This window comes from Miniopterus schreibersii, assembly GCF_964146895.1.
Source record: "Miniopterus schreibersii genome assembly, chromosome: 2".
In the NCBI taxonomy this organism is placed as follows: Eukaryota; Metazoa; Chordata; class Mammalia; order Chiroptera; family Miniopteridae; genus Miniopterus; species Miniopterus schreibersii.
The window spans coordinates 46,311,197-46,334,058 of NC_138102.1; positions in this window are offsets into that span (position 1 = coordinate 46,311,197).

The window sequence follows — 22,862 nt, forward strand, 5'->3', positions numbered from 1 at the left end:
TCATATCTGCAAACTATTCAAAATGAGGCATTGTAATCATTAAAATATTAAATAATCATTTTATGCAGGGAAATTTATCATGATAACTATTATTCTTTACAGACTTTTTTGAAGGGAGTGTCATGGAATGTGTGAAATTGTGGAAACACATGCGTTACTTTTATAAAATCTTTATTCTTAAAGGTATATACTTATTTTATATTTAAAGAAAATCCTAACATAAAGTTGGCTAATTACTCTCTGCACTTATCAGTGTTATATCTTCAGCATTTGAATTTTCTGTGTCACCCACGTATTCAAACACTGGCAGAAGTATCTTTCTATAGTTAGTATATAATGCTTTTGTATGGATGGACAGTTTCATTCTCTTTCTAATCTCTAAAAAGTATATATATCAGTTGAAATTATCCAGATTAAGAGAAAAGATTAAAAGAAATCTTTTAATGAAATAAGTGGTTTTCTCTGACTTAACAGAAAAATCAGTTTTAGCTCACTGAAAAACTGCCAGCACAGTTATTTTACTTTAATCTGGCAATTCCCAGTTTCACTTTTCCCAAATAACTCCACCACTTATTTATTGAACATGTTTCCACACTACACCTTAAAAGGTTAGGTAGATGGCTATAAATTAGAAACACCACTTTCTATCCAATTCTATTGGTTTCATAGTTTACATAAAAGTCTATTTCTTCATTAAACCAGAGGAGAAAGAAAAAACTATTAACCACAGGAATAACAAAATGACAGTATTATAAATTAGAGTCCTAAAATCTGCACTTTTTTCTTCAGGCTCACTGGTCTTTTAAGACAATGATAGCCCCCTACGGGATGCCCAAGTTTATGAGCCCTGCTGTGTTTTTGAAAGGGAAATGCCTCTTTTAGTGTGGTAAAAAATGCTAGCAACATGTACCTGAGGCAGCTCTCAGCCAGTTCTGAACAGTTTCTTCACTGACTCTCACTTCAATTGGTTGAGGGCAGTTGGCAATTCTGTGAACTATGTGTGGTTGAACATATTACTGATGTATTGTCAGTGACTCGGAGATGGCCCATAGGTCTTACTTATGTTTTCCTCTTCATAGATGCATATGGCAAATCATTTAAATATACATCTATTTTGAACAAGTAAAGTACTTCACTAAATATTAATAATCTGTTTAACAATCCAAAAATACTTAGGTTGTTACTTATTGTACTTTTGCATAGCCTGACATTTAAATTTCGTTTTAGAATTTTAATGCACATTATATAACCATATGTGAATCTGTTATTTTACTTTTATTTGAATATTGGTATTAAAAACTGGTCATTGAACTAATTTTATTGCTTTGTATATGTACTTGCATTATGAGAAAATATGGATAATATTAACTTTCTTTGAATTTTTAACACAACATGTCCTTATTTAACTTAACTTCTGGTAACCATAACAAACCAAAATACAATATAGCACAACACAATCAATACAATAAAATGCATCACTACTAGTTTACCCTAGATCAAGTGATGCAATAATGAATATAATAATAATAGCAATAGTAGTAAATTACTTTTTAAATTAAAATTTAAACTTTAAGTTCTCACCCTTCCCCACTGTATTTCAAGAGTCCTATTTTTACTGATTTGCATTGCTTGCCTGACCTATATTGGCTTATGCTCTTCAGCATAACCCTATGAAACAACAACACTGAAATGAATATAATATAAGTAAGCTCAGTTTTATAAATAAATATGGGACATTTTCGGAAAGTTAGAAATTTTTCAAGATCATGCATTTTGTAAATGAAGACAATAAAACTAGAATTTATAAAACATACTTGTAACCACTTTTGATTATTGCCTCAATTTTAATAAATTTTAGATGCCTATTTGAATAAATTTTCTATGGTTTTAAAGTATAAACAGAAAAATGTATTTTTGCCACCATAGATTATAGTTTCCACTAAAAGTAGAAAAAGTTGTTTTGAATGAAAATAAATGAAAAATGTATGGTCTTTTAAAATTTCACTTCCCTAGAATATTTTATTCATGAAAAGTATTGTTGTACTACAAGACAAGCCAACTGAAAGCACTTTTAAATTTAGATTTCTTTATTCAGCATACCCTTTTGATATGCAATAATTTCCTTTATAGTGCAGTGAATGTTAATAATTACATAGCAGTCTGACCAGATATTTACATTAAATGCAAGGTAATAAAAAATAACAATAATATGATACTGCACATTTATCTGAAAATGGCTTAAAATAAACCACGCTAGTTATTTTATGAATGAAAAAGATTTCTTTACTAAGTTAAGAAAGGCAGGATTGTCTGTCTCTCCCCACCAGTTTCTTAGAGGATATTGAGTTTTGCAGTCTAAATGATTAAGTTTTAGATGTAGAGAAATTCTGAAAAGAGCAGGGATTAAAGCACTAAATGAATACTACCATATGCATGTGTATCTGTGTATGTGAGTTTATATACCACATTCTTTTCTTTCAAAGCTATTTCTTGCATAAGATAAAAAAAGAATATAGAACCGACAACTAGGAACAGAAAAAAAAAGCTAGGTTAGAAAGTCAAAAGGGTATAAACAAGGGAGTATGCAAATATGACGACTCCACTTTTATAAATGCCTATGTGGTTAAGCGAAATGCTTATATTAAAACCTGATCATTTTACAAAAAACCAGTACAATTTCCTTTTTCATATAATCAGGCAGTATTGGTGTGAACTGTGTGTCAGGTTCTATCCTTAATGTTGAAGAGACAAAGCTGACTAAAATAGGACACTCTCCCTCAGAGAGCTCACAATGAAATGAGAGGCAGGTGTGAACAAATTATTGTAAATAAAATATGGTGAGCAGAGGTACTGAGAAAACACTGAGAGAGGATATTCACAGAAAGATTCAGCAAGAAATAAGAATTTGAGCTGACTTCTGAATTAGAGTAAGAGTTTATCATGTGCGTCTGGGAAGAGAGCAATTTCCAGGGAGAGAAAGGAGCATAGCCTGAGGGTAAAGGGAAAGAAGAGTGAAGAGCCAGGAGGAGGTTTCATTCAGTAGAGCATATTGTGTTTGGAAGAAGACGAGGGGATGGGCGCAGGAAGATAAAACTAGACCAAGGAGAGAATAAGACTTTGAAGTGCTGGGAACATGAGCTTTATTTTTAGGTTATAAAAGGCCAATAAAGATTTTTAAAAATGGAAGCAGCATTACCAGATTTGCTTAATTAGGAAAATATCTCTGGAAACAATAGTGGAATTCCTGCTTTTCTGGCTTCACACAAAAATTGCTTCTTAGCTCACTCTTTATATCCTTTGGCACATGGCTGGCTCAATTGCACCATTTCTAGAATGAGCAGTAGGAAGAGAGATGGGAATTTATGGAGTGTCATGGGTGATGACAGTGACATGTATAAGGGACACATTAGCCCCGCCCATTTTAGACCTCTGCTAACTTCCACATCACTCTCACAATTACTGAGGCTGGCTACAGGCACTTTAATCCCAGCCTTCCTCTGCAATCTTGAGTAATTCCAGCATCCTGGGTAACTTCAGTGTTCTCCTTAATGACTGAGACAGTAGCATAGCATGGCAACTCTTGACCTAAATTCTTTGGAGACTTTCATCCCCACCCTTCTGGGATCACTTCTATGACCATAATAGATACTGACAGCCCAGGGACCAAAATCCTAGTGTCCTTCTCACTGACCAACACTTTGTGTGGCCTTTGCTTCCCTTCCTTAAGGAATACTCTCACCATCCCCACTGATTACTGCCACTTTTATATTTTTCAAGGACAGTGCCCTCAAAGGACTAGTCTTGATGTAGACTGGTTATATAAATGACAATTAAAATGTAATAAGAAAATTCTCATAATGGGAAATGATAAAAAACTTAGTGGAGGCATTGAGGAAACAAGAGCTAAATTTTTTAAAGTCAGGGGAGGCTCCATTAAAAAGACTTTGAACTGAAATTTTAGAGACAAAATTTGCCAGTTGTACAATTAGAGGAAGAGAATTCCACATAGAAGAAATAGTACATACAAATTGAAAGAGTGTAAGACTAGATGACTTGATCAAGGAACTATGTACTAGCCTACATAGTTCAAAAATACCTGCAGCTTGGTATACCAAGATCCAGAGTATGAAGTGCTTCAGTGTCATGCAAAGAAGCTAAAATATTAATCTTAGAGGCTGTTTGGATCCATAGACTAATTTTGAGTCTAAAACAGTTCCATCATCTTTGCAGACAACAAAAACATTCTTCTGGTTACTAATATGCTTCTTAGACCTTTCCATCTTTGTATCTTGAGTGTCTTTGAAATGTACAGTCTTAGAAATTTGTTCTGTACACTGATATCTGAAATCTGGATCTCTAATCTTAAGCTTTAGTCAGAATTCCAAAATAATTTATTTCATTAGCTTTGGAATATTCTCATTAGCATGCTGCACAAATATATCTCCCAGCGCCTCTGGAACTTTCAACACTTTCTCTTCACTTTCTTGACCTTTTACCTTTATTGGCGACAAACGATTTACTAGATCACACTAAGTCTAACTCCTTGAGATCATACTTAACTCTTTCACTTGTCACCCATACTTAATCACTTAACTAAATTCTACCACTTTATCTTTTAAATATCTCTCAGCTCCAATCTTTCCAAAGTAACCTGAATAAAACAGCTTTGTTTTAGTCCGATCTTCCTTGACCAATATCTGCTTTAATTATTTCTTTTTACTATTAGTAGCCCCTTAATAAATATTGTAAGATAAATAACAAAGGATATGAGTAAAAATTTAGTTAATATTGTCAGCCATTGTATACTCAAACCCTAACTTGATACTAGTATGAACTAATTATAAGTAAATGCCTACAGTAAGTAAGTTGACTAAATTTAGGCTGGATAGTTGGAGTAGTTGCATAGAAACAGAAACACCATTTGTGATATTCTTGGTTTTAGTAGTTAATGATGATTTAAAATCATATTTTGTGTGGCAGTATCCATTGAGGTATACAATGTCTTAATATGTAAATGTTATGTATAGTTATGTATAACTAAATATAAACTGTATTTACTATATTTAATGAAAACAATGAGTAGTTAAAAAATCCATATAAATAAAATGTAATTAAGTTATTATAAAATGCTGAAATAAAAACCCCACAAATGATACTAAATAAACATATAGAATATTCAAAGTAAATCTCACTGTTGTGCTATAATGCTAACAGACAAGTATTAATGCAGGAATTGATGCTAAAGTCAGTTCTGCCAGATATAAACCAGAGAAATCTTGTATGTGCCTCTGAAATATTAAATATGTATTACAGAACTATATCCTTAAGAAAAGTATGTACAATATTCAGATTTTAATTCATTATAAGAAAAAATTCTAAATTGCATAAGCCTCTGAATATTAAAATTAGTAGATTAAGCAAGATTACAGATGTCTGACTTTCAGATTAAAATGAGTATTTATAGTTGTGGGAAAATAATAAAAATATTAACTGTCACTCTATACATATGGCCCTCTCATATGTCATATCATTTAATCCAACAACTGTGAGGAATAAACCCACATTTTAGAAGACGAAAAGTAATTCACACAAGTTAAGTGACTTGTATAAAATCAAGCCAGTAGTAAGTGAAGGATCCCAGATTCAATCTGATATATGACTGATTTCAAAGATTAGGTTCTTTCCAAAAGACTACACAAAAAGTGGAAAACATTGATTTCTTAAAATTTTCTGTTATCTCCAAGCATCATTGCAGAAAACTTTTCATATTATCTATTATATTTTACAAGCTAACAAAGTAAGTAGAATAGGGGGAAAAAATAAAGCAAGGATTGGCAAACTTGTCTGCAAAAGGCCAGGTAGTAAACATTTTTGGCATTGCAGGCAACACTGTCTCTATAGCAACTATTCAATTCTGTTGTAGAATGAAAGCTGCTACAAATACACAAAAACAAATGAGTGTGGATTTTTCTAATAAAACTTCATATCTGGATACTGACATTTAATTTTAAAATGAGTTTCAAGTTTCATGAAATATTTTCAAGTTTCCCCCCCCAATCTTTTGAAAATGAAAAAAATCATTCTCAGCTTGCAGACCATACGGAAGCAGGTGATAGGCTAGATATTGGACATGGTCTGTTAATGCCTGAAATAAAAGATGGTAAAAAAAATTAAAAAGATAGTTTAGCTACACAACCTAATAGATGTACATCTTTTTTATTCAGTCATCTATTGAGTGACCCTTCCGTTGTTCCCAGATCTTGACAAAGTAGAGACAATGACTACTGAAATCTGAATGTGCTATGCTCACTGCATCTCCTTGCTAATGTGGTTTTCCTTTATTTTCCCCACAACCTTCAAACTATCCATCCTGCCAGTCATAACTCATATAAAACTTCTATACCTGTGTCTTCTCTTATTGTTATACCCACAAGGAACATTGTAATCTTTAAAATCATGTTGAAATTAATGTACTATAGACACATTTAGAATTTTCATATTTCCGATGTCTCTCATTCAATAGTAAATTATTTCATGGGTTAGAACCATGAAAATAATAGTAGTTAATATAACTTAATAGAATAATACTTAATAATAGAAACAGCATACAATTCTTTTCCCAGTTTCTCTCACAGTGTGTTGAGCTTGTACTGGACTTTAAAACAATTATTTTCAAAAATTTTGTCAATATAAAAAACAAAATTTAGAATCTCAGACCTTAGAACCAGTAGATAGGCTTCTTAAGAGTTAAATTGGCCACATAAAGCTCTGTTATCCCAATTTCTCTAAATAATGAAACTAGAACTCAAAAATTATGTGACTTGTGCATGACCACATGACTAGTGGCAGAATGAGGATTGGATCTTGTTTTAACAGTAGCATCATATCTATTACCTGAGTGATCAGAAAATGTGTTACAATGGTTTTATTAGTTTAATTAAAGGTGGTTAATGACACAATCCCAAAATTTCAGGGGCAGAATGTAACAGAAGTGTATTTTTCATTCACACAAAAGACCTATGCAGCCAAGGGTCTCTCTGGACAGTTCACCACTAAACCAAGACGTAGGGATCCTATCATTTTTAATGTTGTAGCTGTACCAGCCTCTAGAGTTCTCTTCGAAATCTTCCATTGGATCTGGCAGATCAAGTGAAGAGAAAGAATGTGAATTCTCAGGCAGAGCATTTTACAGCCAAACATGGAAGCAGCATTCATTATTACTTCTACTCACATTCCTATAGCTTGAACCTAAATAACTACATGATTAATGAGAAAGAGAAAACAGGATTGAGGGAACTTTAACATCTGCTGGTTTAAAGGCTTCCCTCATTAAAGGTTGGCATAATTGATGCCAGTTGAAAATCTTTTGTAAAAATTTGAAAATGTAAAACTTTTAATGGATTGAAATCTCTTTCAAGCTAACAATAAAGGTGTGTACTCTATATTAAAAGGAGTTAAAAAGCTCTATATTAAAAAAACACACAAAACTCTTGTTTAAAAAAGTTACTTGTTTTTACTTTTAAAGAAAAAAAAGTAAAAATTCATTAGCTGTCAATAGTAAAGACATTTTTGGAACTGTCTGTAGTATGTTATTATTTTTAAATCTAAAATTCAGTATGTTTTAAAGCCAAATTAGTAAATAATAAATTTTTGCTTCACTAGCTTTCAGCTCTGACAAAGTGTGGGCTTCTAATATTCATCATCCTTAATGACTGTAATTAACGTATTAAGATTCCTTGAAAATAAGATCTGAAGCTTACTTTTCTGTTGCAGAAAAACTTCAGACAGGAATTCTTTGAAAAAGAGTGTCTGTATATCTTTGATTCTTCTTTGTAAATGAGTCCTCCCTCTGTCTGATTGTCCTCATTAACACAAAAAAGGTACTAGAGTTCCTAAGAGATACAAGATCCTTGACTGAATTGCAAGGCTTTTTACTTTTAAAAGAATGCATTTTTTCATTTTATATCTAGTATTCTTAAGAATGTTTGGCTAAATTTAAGCACAGTTGTGTGTACTTTTAGATTTGTTTAGATATATAATTATTAGTTTTATGAATTTGCATACCACACCCAAGGCATAGAATTGGCACGTGTTGAATGAAAAGGCTTGTCTCAGATTTCTGGATACTGTGGATACTGTGTGTTGATTTTACTTTCCAGATATTCTTTTATTATGTGAGAATCTTTTAATCCTCATAAGCTGTTCTTCATTGCTCCTTGAAAAGACATACACAAGTTCCTTTGAGAATGGCCTGTAAGACCAGGGTGAACTTTATCTTCTTTTTTTAATTATTAAATTTATTGGGCAAGACTCCAATTCCTCAGTGGCTTTCTGCAACAGTTGAGAGCTGATCACCTTTTTCACTTAGAGGCTGGGACTCATTGAAACCTGTCAAAATGGTAGAATTTGGACACCTGACTGTGAGTTAAAACTTGGATGATATTTCTAATAGCATAGCACCATCACTCAAATAGGCCCCTTATAAATTTTTAAATCTACTGGGATACTCCAGAAATATATTGTAGCATTCTTACTAAAATGCATTTCCTTATGTCTCAAACTAGATTGTAAAAGATCATAATTTTGTTAGAAAACATGCTAAAATTTTGAACAGATACTCAATATTCAGGTGAAATTAAAATTATAGTTTATCTTTGCTTGCCAACTTCTATCTGATATGCTACAAAAAATATTCTAGTCTTAATTTATCTGACTTCTTTCAGGATTCTCTGTTTGTCTTTGGCTTTCTGCAGCCGGAATATGACATGCCTAGGAAGAGTTCTTTGGCAATTACACTACATGGTATTCTCTGATATTTTTGGATCCGTGGTTTGGTGTTTGCTATTAATTTTGAAAAATTCTCAGCTATTGTTACTTCAAATATTTCTTCCACTTTGTTCTCTTTTTCTTATCTGGTATTGCAAATATGGATATGTTATGTCTTTTGAAATTGTCTCACAGTTTTTGGATATTCTTTTCTGTTAGTGGGGAGTTGTTTCCTCCCATTATTTTTCTCTTTTTCTATTGGCATATAATCAGGCTCACTGATTCTGTCATTGGCTATGTCTAGTCTACTGATGAGCCCATCAAAAGTGTTATTTATTTTTGTTAGAGTTTTTTTCCCCTACCATTTCCTTTTGAGTATTTTCTGAGTTTCCATCTCTGCTTACATTTCCCTTCTCTTCTTTCATGTTTTCTTTTTTTTCATTAAAGTTGTGATGCAGTTATAAATTGCATTTGGATAATTCTAAAATCTGTCATATCTGAATCTGATCTGATGCTTATTTTTCTCTTCAGAGTGTGCTTCTCTTGCCTTTTAACAGCATTATAATTTTTGATGAAAGCCAGACATGATGTATCAGGTAACAGGAACAGAGGTAAAATATTTTTTAGTGTAAGCTTTTATGTTAATCTGGCTAGAAGTTGAATTGTTTGTAATATTGGCATCTGTAGATGCCAGGTGCTTCAAATTCCTTTAGTGTCTTATGTCTTATTGGAAAACAGTAGAGTCTATGGCTTACAGATCATTCAGCTAAAATCTAGTGTTATTAGACTGAAGTCCAACTGATGTAGTCATAAGGTGTGTATATAAGCGGGGGTAAGAAAATGTGTTCTATAGTTTTATGATAATTCTCGGTATTTTAATGGGCTTGTGTTTCTTATCTCCCCCCACCCTCTATTAAGTATGACTGGAAGGCTAGAGAGGGCTGAAGTTGGATAATTGTCCCTCCTCTAGTGTGAAATGACTTTCTGTTAAATCTTTTCCTCTGGAGAAGGATCTGAGCATATTTCAAAATGGTTATTATCCCTTCCTCCTGCCAGATCCATGAATGGATTTTTATTGGCCCTTCACCATGAAAACTTTGTAGATTTCCGGGAAGCAATATGTATAAAAATGTGGGACCCTCAATAAGACTAAGGCCTCCAGAAGTTTCTGACTGTCACCTCAGTTCACACTCCACCTCCCACAATTTGTCAAGATTATCATTTAAGGGTGTCTAACAGTATTTACTCTAGTGGCTTTTTCTTTAAATAAAGCAAATTTCAATTGTGATTGTCTATATACACCTGCCTCTCCAGAGTTTGGGAGATGGTTAGTCCTTCAACTGCAATTTTCTAATGGGTCTAAGAAAAGTCACTGATTTTTAGTTTATTCAGATTTTTTGTTGTTGTAAGGACTGAAAAGATAACTTCCAAGTTCTTATTGAAAATAAAACAGAACATTTCATGTTCTTAATTTGAATAATACCATTTGATATATTTTTCTCATTAGAAAAAATAAGTCTTTTTGTGTAAGGTTGTGTTGTAGTTATATAAGATGCTGGCATTGGAAGATACTGGGTAAAGGGTCTATAGAATTTCTATGTATAACTTCTTACAAGTGCATGTGAGTCTGCAATCATATTAAATTTAAAAGTTAAAAAATGTCTGGGCCTGATAACCAAGCAGATAAGAGAAAATATACTTAAAAAAACTTCCAATGATATTATAAGGCTTTGGAAACATGATTTTAATAATCTGCATGCCTCTAGAGGTAAAAAGAAATCTCACTGCTTCTCTGAAGGAAAAAGCAAAATGGAAATTCGAGTGCTTATGAGAAAGCACTAGAAGTAATTATTTAAAAAAGTAAAAGAACCCGCTTTGCTATTTTCTATTAATATAACTCTCTAAATATTAAAATAACATAGTATTGTGCGGATGACTATAAAACACACAACTGTCACTTATAGCTGAACTGAGATGTCAAAATGCTTTTCTTATTTTTAAAAAATAAAGCTTGAATGTTTGAGTAAAAAGTTTTCTTCAAGTTATGACATTTTAAATAAATAATATAATATATACCCATGTACTTGCTACTCAGTTTTATCAAATCTCAACATCTTCCATATTTGTTTTAGGTTTACTTTTGTAAGAAAAAAAAAAAATGAAACAGTTGAAGCTTCCTGCGTCTCCCTTTCCACCTTCCCCAGAAATAACACAATCATGAATGTGATATTTACTGCCAAAAATTTCTTTATAATTAGATAAATAAATATCAACTTAAAATGAATCAAAAACTGCATGTTCTATGGCTAAATCTCATCAATAAAAAAATAAACAATTGCCCTAGCCTGTTTGGCTCTCTGGTTAGAGCATTGGCTCATGGACTGAAGGGTCCTGGGTATAATTTCCGCCAAGGGCAGGTGCTTTGGTTGCGGGCTCGATCCCTGCCCCAGTCAGGGCCTGTGCAGGAGGCAGCCAGCTGGTGTATATCTCTCACATGAATGTTTCTGTCTCTCTCTCTCTTTCTCTCTCTCTCTTTCCCACTTTCTCTGAAAAGCAGTGGGAAAAAAGTATAGATATCCTTGGGGAAGGACTAAAAAGAAAAAAGAAAAAAAAATTGCTAAAACTAATTATAATGTCAGTAACGATTTTAAATCAAATTCAAAGAGACACTTAAAGCATCCATTTGAAATTTGGCTGCCCATAAAAAAAGACCATCTAGAAATTTGAAGGATTTGAGTAGTGTTGATTGGGGTGAGTCTGTGAATCCCGAACCATTTAGAGAAAATTGATGTGAAATGAAGTAATCTCTCATGGTTTTATTTTCAATAACAGATTCTGCCAATATAACCCTAATAAAATATCTAAATTATCACTGCATTCTAAGTTGAGTAGTGAACAGTAGATATCAAGAAGAAGTGTCTGCGATCGATAAAATGGAATCATAATATGGATAATGTCCTTGGCAAAATCAAGGAAGCAAAACACTTCTATTACTCATTTCTAAATATCAAGGTAGATAATTCATGAAGAAAATTTTTTTGTGCAGTGCAAAAGTCTTCTTTTACTCATTTGGAAGTTCAGAGACCTTTTTGGGTATCTGCAGTTTGACAGATCTCACATTAAGTAATTTTTACTGTTAGAAAATTTTGGTTATTATATACTTATATTGTAATCTATTTTATTTTCTGAAAAGTATATTATAATTAACAAATTAAAATGGAAAATGGAAGAAGAAAAATCAAGGACAGTGTTCATTATGATTTAGAAACTGAAGGCCAAATAGTATAAATGTCTGTGACTACTATATGCTAATGTTTATTTTTAAATTCTCAGTAAAAGCACTTAAATGGCATACTTTTTACAAGTCTCTTATAACATTGTAAATCTTTTCTTTAAATTTAAAAGCTATGCAATCAAAGTAAATAGAGAACATTTTTAAATAGGTCTTTTCTTTTTAAAAGCTCAAAATGCATTATCTTGGAGTTGGTTGAAAACAAACAAACAAAAGAAATAGTAACCACTCACAAAATTTAAGTCAAAATGGATTCAAGACTTAAATGTAAGAACTGAAACCATAAATCTCCTGGAAGGAAACATTAATCTTGGCAATGATTTTATGGATATGGCACCAAAAAAACAAGCAGCCATAGCAGAAATAAAAAAGAAGAAGTTCATTGAACTAAAAAGCTTCTGCATAGCAAAAATAGCATTTCCAAACATAAAAAGGCAACATATGAAATGGGAGAAAATATATGCAAACTACATATCGGATAAGAAGTTAATATCCAAAATATATACGAAACACATACAACTCAATGGCAAAATAATAATAATAATAATAGTAATAAAAAATTAAAAATGGGCAAAGGACTTGAATAGACATTTTTTTCAAAGAAAATATGCAAATGGAAATAAACATGAAAAGATGCTCAGCATCACTAATGATCAGGGAAACGTAAATCAAAACCACAGTGAGGCATCACCTCATGCTTGTTAGAATGGCTATTATAGAAAAGACAAGAGATAACAAGAGCTGGCAAGGATGTGGAGAAAAAGGGACTCTTGTACATTACTGGTGGAAATGTAAACTTATAGAACCACTATAAAAGCAATATGGAGGGCCCTCGAAATATTAAAAAGAGAACTAACATCTGATCCAGCAATTCCACTTCTGTGAATATATCCAAAGAAAATGAAACCATTATCTTAAAGAAAAACTTGCACCCCTACATTTATTGTAGCAATTTTATATTAGCCAGGGCGAGAAAACAACCTCTGTGGATGCACGGATAAACTACAAAAAGAAAGGAAATCCTGCTGTTTGCATAACATAGATGAAACTTGAGGGCATTATGCTTAAGCTAAATGAAATACATCAGACAGAGAAAGACAATACTGTATTATCTCACTTATATAGGGAATCTAAATAAAACCAAAAAAATCCAGGGACAGAGAACAAATTGGTGGTTGCCAGGGGCAGAACGTGGGGGTGTGAAAAATGGTTGAAGGTTGACAAAGGATACAAAGTTTTAGTGATAAGATTAATATTTTATGGCTATGTAATGTATAGCATGGTAACCATACATACAATGCTGTATTACATATTCAAAAGTTGCTAGAAAGTAGATATTAAAAGTTCTCAGTACACACACACATACACACATACATATATATAATATCACTATGTTGTACACTTTACATTTACATAGTTTAATGGCAATTATATTACAATATATCTGAAAAAAAGTTAGAATAAGTCATTAGGTAAAATTTATAAAGCAAAAGTGGATAGAAATAGGGTTACATATTAGAGAAGCACTCTAGATGAAAACTGGAGAGTAGATTGAGCATATGTGTTTTATGCTCTATTTGGTAATCAGAGTTGCATATAAACAAGAAATAATTTATCACTTAACAATTAAGAAGCTTACAGGTGTGATTATCGGCAAAAGTCTTCCCAAAAGAAAAGCATTTCAAGTCACATTGGAAGATCATATTGAACTTGAATTGACAGAGCTAGATATACAGAATGAGCGATGTCAAAATTTGAGCTGAGAGGAATTACTTAAGAATAGGCCTAGACAATTAGGATTAAACAATCATATGTTGCAAAAAAGACTGTTGATCAAACTAGAGTAGTTCAGAATATTAGTAAATAAAAAGAGGTAATATAGTTAGGGTGGATTTATATGAGAGGAGGGCCAAGATAAATGTTTAGAATATTAGAGAAACACACTAGATTAAGAACTAGAAAGGAGATGCTATTTATTAGACAAGATAAATGGTTTACCAAGGAAATATTGCACATAATTCTATTTGCCTAGCACTTTATAGTGCATATAATATATATAAAATAGTTTCCAAAATTGATTTGGCTTTTAATTCTTCAACATCATTGGAACAGAATACAGAGTTCAAAAATATTCAACATTTACAATAAAATAATTTATGGAAAAATTGATACTGCAGTGCAGTGGGGAAAGGATACTTTTTTAATCTATGAGGCTTTGTAATTTGACCATTCATTTTTTTTAAGTATGAATTTTGTTCTCTCATTCCATAAACAAAACAGTTTCAAATGCATTATAGAGTTACAGATGAAAAGTAAAGTAATAAAGTTGCCAGAAGGTAGCAGATAAGAATATCTTTATAATTATGGAGTAGACAGATATTTTTTAAAAAGGGATGCAGTCAGTAATCAAAGAAAAATGATAAATTTTACTACATTAATGGTAACACAATGAAAATTACTTTTTATTAAAAATTACCAGTAAAGCCCTGCCAGGCGTGGCTCAGCTGTTGAGCGTCGACCTAGGATCCAGGTGATCGGGGTTTGATTCCTGTCAGGGCACATGCCCGGGTTGTGGGCTCGATCAATGACTCTCATCATTGATGTTTCTATCTCTCTCTCCCTCTCCTTTCCTCTCTCTGAAATCAATAAAGATATATTTTAAAAAAAAAAATTACCAGTAAAAAAGTGAAAAGACAACCCACATTGTGAGAGAAGACATTTGCAATACATAAAACTGACATAAATTTTACAATGTATAAAGAATGTCTCCTAAACAATGAAAAAGTCACCCAAGATAAGAGAAAAATGGAGAAAGACTTAAATAAGCACTTCACAGAATATATTTAAATGGCCAAGAAACATCAGAAAATGTGCTCAATTTCATTAGTCACCAGGGAAAAGAAAAATCTAAAATTAAAACCTAAAATTGGCACCACTGCATACTTAACAGAATACAACAGAAAAGCGAAGCAAAAATGTCAAGTACTAGTAGGTATGGGGAGCAACTCAGACTCCCATATGTTGCTTGTGAGGAAGTAAATTGGTATAAATACTTATATCCCTTACCCAACAATTGGGATCCTTACTATATATCATATAGAAATGAGTCCCAAAGTTTATCAAATATACATATAAAACTTGTAAAGAACTATAGAAAATAGCCGAATATTGGAAATAACACAAATATTCCTCAATATTGGAATGGATAATTATGCTATATCATATTCATTTAATGAATGAATAAATTATACAGCAGTGAGAGTAAACATACGACAATTATATGTGATCGCATGGGTTAGTTTCACAAATAAAATGTTGAGCAAACTAAGACAGTCATAAAAAAAGCAATGCTGTATAATCCCATGTCTCTAAAGTAACAGGCAGAAGGACAGAGGGGGCGGGGAGAGAACAAGCAAAACATATGCACGGTGGCAGAAGTTAGGTCAGTGTTTTACTTTGGTAAACTAGTCTTGGAGGGGCGTGGGGCGGGGAGGGGGATTCTGGTTGCCCTCAGTGTTCTACTTACCTGGTTCTTGCATACATGAATGTGTTTACAAGATCAAATTCATTAACCTTTATAGTTAACTTTCCTACATGTATGCTTTACTTTCCTGTATGTATGCTTTACTTGAATACAAATCTTAATTAAAAAAAGATCCTTAATGGGCAGGGCCACAGGCATAAATCCCCAGTATTGCTGATAAGAACTCTTGTTTTAAAAGTTCTGAAATCCATAATTACTTTTTCTTTTTCTTTAAGTCAATCAAAGATAAATTTTTCTTGGTATTTTGGTTAAAATAAATGAATTTGATGTCATATCTGTCCAAGATAATCACATGGAAAAAGGGCACAAGTGATGGATAATTTAAGGTATGTTTGAAGGGTAGTGAGTAGACTTGCATGATTAACTCGTGAGTTTCAGAAAGAAACGATGCAAGTGATAAAGTGGTAACAATGGGAAGATAATTTGGTTTCAAGTGATAAAAACAGAAAAGTAATTTAAATTCAAATAATGGAGATCTTTGAATGTTATGCTAAAGAAGTTGAATGGTGTTTTGTAGATAATGCAGCACCAAAGGATTTTGAAAAGGAGAATGACAGAATTTTACCTTTTATAAAGATAACTCAGATGACAGTGTGAAGAACAGATGAAAAAGACGAGGCTCCAGAAACCTGGAGATTACTTGGATAGATATTGCAACAGATAAAACAGGCGATGAAAATCTGAACCAAGATGTTAACAAAAGGAGACCAGAAGAAAAAGACAGATAATTTTGCAAAATGTAGCAGTAAGAGAATAAACAGAATACAGCAGGTGACTGGATATAGGAAATAGGAAAGAAATGCATGAAGTAAAAGTGGCTTTAATATTTTTACCTGTAAGGAAAGCCAGTAAAGAATTTCATTAACAGAAACACTACTAGAAAAAGAGCACGTTCAGAGAAAAAGTAATATGTTCATCTTGGAATACTGGAGTTGGGTATAATGCCAGCATGAACTGGCAATGAAGAGTTGGGGTTTAGAAATCAGGTTTGGATAAAAATGTGTATTTGGTAGGTTGGACACCAAGATCATTTTTGAAACTATAGAAATGATTTCCCAGAATCTACCTGCCAGATTGAATCTTTATCGCCCTACTCTCTCGTTGTGTTGATAATTAGCTTTGTTTTAGCCCACTTTATGTGTATGTTTCTGAACTCTCTAGATGGAAAGGGACAGTTTATAGTTATTTATTTGTATATTCTCCCACAGGACCCAGAATGGCATTGGGCCTAGAGTGATCATTTGCTACTAATTTTTAGTGATTTGCCTTTTGGGTATCTAATGGTCTCATGCTTCTATATTAACTATGGACTTTATAATTTTCAAATATTACTACTATAAAATATATCACTCAGGTGCTCAAAATACATGTAACAGAATAATCTACCTTATATACTTTATTTTTGTAGTAATAAATATGTTTCAACAATAACTTTGAAAAGAAGCATTAGATCCCATAGTAAAATAAAACTTGATTACCATCAATACTAAGGATACTGAATTTATTCCTTCATTATTTACCATATAGATTATGCATTAGCCTCCAACTATATCTCCCTTTCTTCGGTCTATGCTAAACTTCCTTTTTCACTCTGTTGCCAGTAATCTCCATCTGTAATTTGTACTTTTGCTTCAGGGTGACTCTTCAGAATTTTCTCCAGACATTCTTATTGTGATTATTCTATATCAGTGCAGTTTCTGTGCAATCGTACTATTAGGATTTATCAAAACAATTGTAAAAAAAAAAAAAAAAAAAAAAAGGTGACTTTATTGCAGGGTAGACAGCTATATTAGTTAGGGTTCTCTAGAGAAACAGAACCAATAGGATATGTATATATGGACAGAGGAAGAGAGGGTGGGGGAGGGGGAGGAGAAGGAGAAAGAGAGGGAAACAGAGATTTACATTTAGGAACTGAGTCACACTCACACAGTTATAGAGGCTAAAAAGTCCCTTGATCACCTTCCGAAAGTTGGAATCCCAGGAAGCCAGTGGTGTAATTCAGTCTGAGTCTTAAGGCCGGAAAACCAGGATGGCTGGAGATTAATGTTCCAGCTAAAGCAATCACTCAGAAAAGGGCAAAATCTTCCTTCATTCGCCTATTTTTTCTGTTCAGGCCCTCAAGGGATTGCATGATGTGTGTGCCACATTGGAGAGAGTGAACTGCTGTACTGAGTCCACCAATCGAAATACAAATTTCACTCAGAAACACCCTCACAGTAACATTCAGAAATAATAATATTTGGCCAAATGTCTGAGCACCTTGTGATCTAGTCAAGTTGACACATGAAATTAACCACCAGAGCGGCTGTGTTCCAGGAGGTCATTATTAGGGCTATTGTTTTATTATTTGGAAATTCTCTTTTCTCATAATGTCTGATAATATGCTAATCCATGCAAGTGATTTTTCCCAAAATAAAAATCTACCCTTTAAAATTAAACATTTAATGTGACCTTGGTTTTATCATTTTAATGGAAATCTTCCTAAAATGGATTGTATATGTTCCTACCTTTTATTTTTATTTTTATGTTTTAATATTTTATTTTATTTTTTGTGATTGCTAGCATCATAAAATGTACTTGGATGTGTTAAATGTGAGTTATTTTGTCTTGTCTTTTAAATAACAGGTACTAAATATTATTTAACATCAGTTGGCTCTAATTTTAAAATTGTTAGTATCTGCCTATTTATATCACTGATACTACTCAGGCCCACACAAATATCCTGTATCATCTGGCTTGCTTTAATATCTGTTATCTTATTGGTCTTTTTCCCATGCCCACTGCAGTATGTTGTCACAGAAACCAAAATGATCCTTTTAACATTTAAGTCAGATCATGTCATTTCTCAGCCCAAATCATTCCAGTAGTTCCTATTGATTCTTATACTAGCCTACAAGCCCTTACATAACTTGGTTCCTCATTAATGCTGTTATCTTAATGCTTCCTACTCTATTTTAAGACAAGAGTATGTTTCTACCTTAGGGCCTTTGCACTACCTCAGGACCTTTTCACTACTTATAATTTATTTTGCCCTTAACAATGTTTTAATATATCTCCTAACCTTTGACACACTCACAACTATACACACACATACACTTACACAGAAAGACTTCTAATTTGCTGCTTCTAACGTGCTACAAACTCAAAAAAGTCTAAAAAATCTCATAGAAATGATGTCTAAAATTAGCATGAATAGGTTCTGAATAGCAGCCTGAAGGACTTTTCATTAAGGAAATTGTAGAATTTTTTGCACATGATTGATGGGATAAGTTTATTGCTTTCATGTTTTTAAGTGTTCTAAATATTTGACATTACTGGAAAAGTCATCTCAACATAAGTGGAGCATTATTTTCTATGGCATATAAGTGGCACAGATGAAACTCAATATAACCCCGTAGGAAGGAAAACAGCCTTATGTGTTGTTGATTTAAATTTCTAGTTATATTGTTTGCATTTTTATTTTAAAAGAAATGAGCTTATTGAACCACTGAAGAATGAATTTGAAGTGCAATCCAAAGCATTTAGCAGATACCCAATGATTAAAAAATAAAATTACAAAAGTTACACAGAAAACACATGGAAAATATTTATCTTTGCCTACAGTTTCAGAATCAATCCTATTTAGAAATATGAAAACTGAATTTTAATATGTGATATTTAAGACATAAACAGCAATAAAAATGTCTTTTCATAATGAACACTTTGATCTCATTCCCATATTACAGTATTAAATATCAAAATTCAATTAGCTACTTCTCTTCATTGGAACTCTAATGAAGTGTTAACAATGCCAAATAAGTACCATGATAATTTGCTTCATGGTTTAGTATAAGCAATATTTTATTATTCTAACTTATAACTTAATAATAATGGTGATCCATTATATTTATTTAACTCCGACATCCAGAAGAATTTCCTTAAACATAAATGATACATGTATTTAGAAACTCTTTCACTAGCTATAGAAACAAAGATGTATGATAACTGAACATATTATTGATTAAACAAATATTGATAATACCATGTTCATTCCTTGAGTGGTTGACTTAATTATCCTAGTTTACTGCATAGGGAAACCCAGATGATAGCTAGTGAATTGAACCAAATGAACTTTGCATTATATTGGATTCTAAGACAAAGATACAATCTAATAGTGCAAGACTAACTAGCAGGAAATTTTTATATATAATGCTTGGTACTGAATGACCCAGTGACAAATATATGCCATGAGTAAAAATAATGTCTCTGTCATAGCTATATGATATCTGCCCATTGAGATATTACATAAGAATTTCATTTATATATCAGTAACTCTTGACAGTAATATATGGTAACTGAAATGAAATTCATCTTCAGCTCATCTAAAGAGACTGAGTAACAGAAGGACCGAGAAAATTTGATATTGTCAGAGTATAGCTATACTAGGACAGGATCCATCCTTGAAAATAGGCTCCCATACTTAGAGATTATGGCATAAGTCAAGTACAAAATACAAAAATTAAATGATACTCCTTGCTGTTTTTTTCATATTAAAACATGAGTTTTAAGAAAGAAGTAGAGCCAAAATTATTTTCATGGAGAAGATGAGAGAAAAATCCAAAATATAATTGACTATACATTGTGCAATTATGCATCTCCCCTCTTCCTATTAATCAGTGTAACAGTCAAATAAAAATTCTATGGAATTCTCATCAAAATGGTCCTGAGTTAAGAATGTGACAGAATGCCTATCTCTCCTGGGTAAGACATTTTATTCATGTGGCCAAGACATGGAAAAAGCTGAAGTATTCTTTGATAGATGATTGGGTAAAGAAGATGTGGTACATATATACAATGGTATGCTACTCAGCCATAAGAAAAGATAAAGGCATTTTCAATAACATGATGGATATTGAGAATATCATACTAAGCAAAATAAATCAGTCAGAAAAAGTAAAAAAAACATGTAATTTTACTCACATGGAATATAAAACTGAAAGCAATAAATGAACAAACAAGAAAAACCCCCAAAAACTCATAAACACAGACAGAAGTATGGTGGTTACCAGAGCAAAGTGTGTGGGGGTGGAGTAAAGGGTAAAGAAGGTCAAATATATGGTGACAGAAGATTTGACTTTGGTTGGTGGGCACACAATGCAATATACAGATGATGTATCATAAAATTGTACACTTGAAACCTATATAATTTTATTAACCAATGTCATTTATCCCAATAAATTTAATTAAAAGAAAAAATGACTTTGTAAGATAAAGCAAAATACTGTAATATTCTAAGTCTGGGTGACATTAGACATTTTGTTAAATATCTATGCTCAATACTGGTTAGATGGATCTCCTATTGTGAGTATTTAAATAAAATCAAACTTGAATTATAATTGGTTCCTATATCATACTCATCCTATCCTCATCAAAGTTAACATTTGTCTGTGTATGTTTCAGGCTTTGTTTTATATACTTAACTTATCAAATAGTAACTCCATGATTCTTTATAATAACCCTATGCAGTAAGCATTACTGTTATCCTCACTTATGGTAAAGTTCGGGAGGCACCCAGATGTTAACATGTCCAATATTACACAGCTAATAAATGATGGAGTGGAATTTTCAGCACAAGCAGCCTTTTAATTCCTAGAAAAAAGATATAGAATATTTTGTATATCTCATAAAAGAGCAACAGTCAACAAGAAAGTTCCAAATTTACATATTTTTCTACATTTATCTTTTACAAAAAATATTTTTACTAATTTATTAATATGGTTAGTGATCAATTCAATAGTTATTTTAAAATATACATTATATATATAACAAAGTAAGCTATTTGCAAAATAATAATACCATTTGTATTCTATGCTGTGTCTTCCTCTTATTTTACTCATTATTTGAATTTAACTTCAATGATGATATATTTATCCATATTGTCACATTTTGTTCTAATTAACTTAATTATGACCCTGATAGCACATTACTGTAATTTTTGGTTTTCTACTCAAAAGTCTTTTACCAGGACAACAAAAAAAAATGAGGCCTTTTATTTTATTATTCACTTTAGATTTATTTAAAATTGGCTGGGATTTATTATATTTGTATAGTGTTCAGTTTAGGATTAAAACATTATCCCTTCCCATAAGTAATTCTTATAATTCATTCTCTTTTTCATTTATTAAAGACTTCAATTTTAGATCAGTTTTAGGTTAAGAGCAAATTGGAGAGGAAGGTAGAGATTCCCTACATATTCCCTACCCCAACACAGGCATGGCCTCACCCATTGTCAATATCCCTCGCCAGACAGTACATTTGCAACAGCTAATGAATCAACACTGACACATCATTATCAAAGTCTATAGTTTACTTTAAGGCTTGCTCTTGGTGTTGTGTATTCTACCGTTTTGGAAACAGTGTGATGACATTTATGCATTATTATAGTATCATACAAAATTTTTTTACTGGCCTAAAATTTTTCTGGGCTCTGCCTATTCATCCATCCCATCTTCCCAACCTCTAGCAACTGTTAATCTTTATACTGGTTTCATAGTTTTACTTTTTCCAAAATGTCACATAGTCAGAATCATACAGAATACTATAGACTTCACATTGCCTTCTTTCACTTATGAATGTGTAAATAATATTTTATTTTCTTCCATTTAACTTTGGCACTGAATAATAAATATTCCATTGTCTGTATGTACCAGAATTTATCTATTCACCAAACTGAAGGGTGTCTTGGCTATTTTCAGGCTTTGACAATTATGAGTAAAGCTGCTTTAAACCTCTGTGTGCAAGTCTTTTTGTCAGCATGTCTTTGACTATTTGGAGTAAATATTAAGGTACATGATTGCTAGAGCCTATAATAAGAGTATGTTTAGTTTTATAAGAAGTCACAAAACTGTCTTCCCAAGTGGCTTTTATATTGTTCAGTTTTAAGAATTTATGGCATATGTTAGATAATTGTCCTTTTATTACCACCATAAAATGTGATGTATTTGTCTTTTTTTGGTTTTGTTATTGTATTTTATACTTATATTTTTATTGCAATATAATAGTGTAAGTTCAAGGTGTACAATGTTTAGATTTGATACATTTATGTATTGCAATATGATTACCAGCATAGCGATAGTTAACACTTCTAACACATCACATAATTATCATTTGTTTTTTGTGGTGAGAACTTTTACAATCTGGTCTCTTAGCAACTTTGAAGCATATAACACATTACTGTTGACAATAATCACTATACTGTACGTTAGATCTCCAGAACTTACT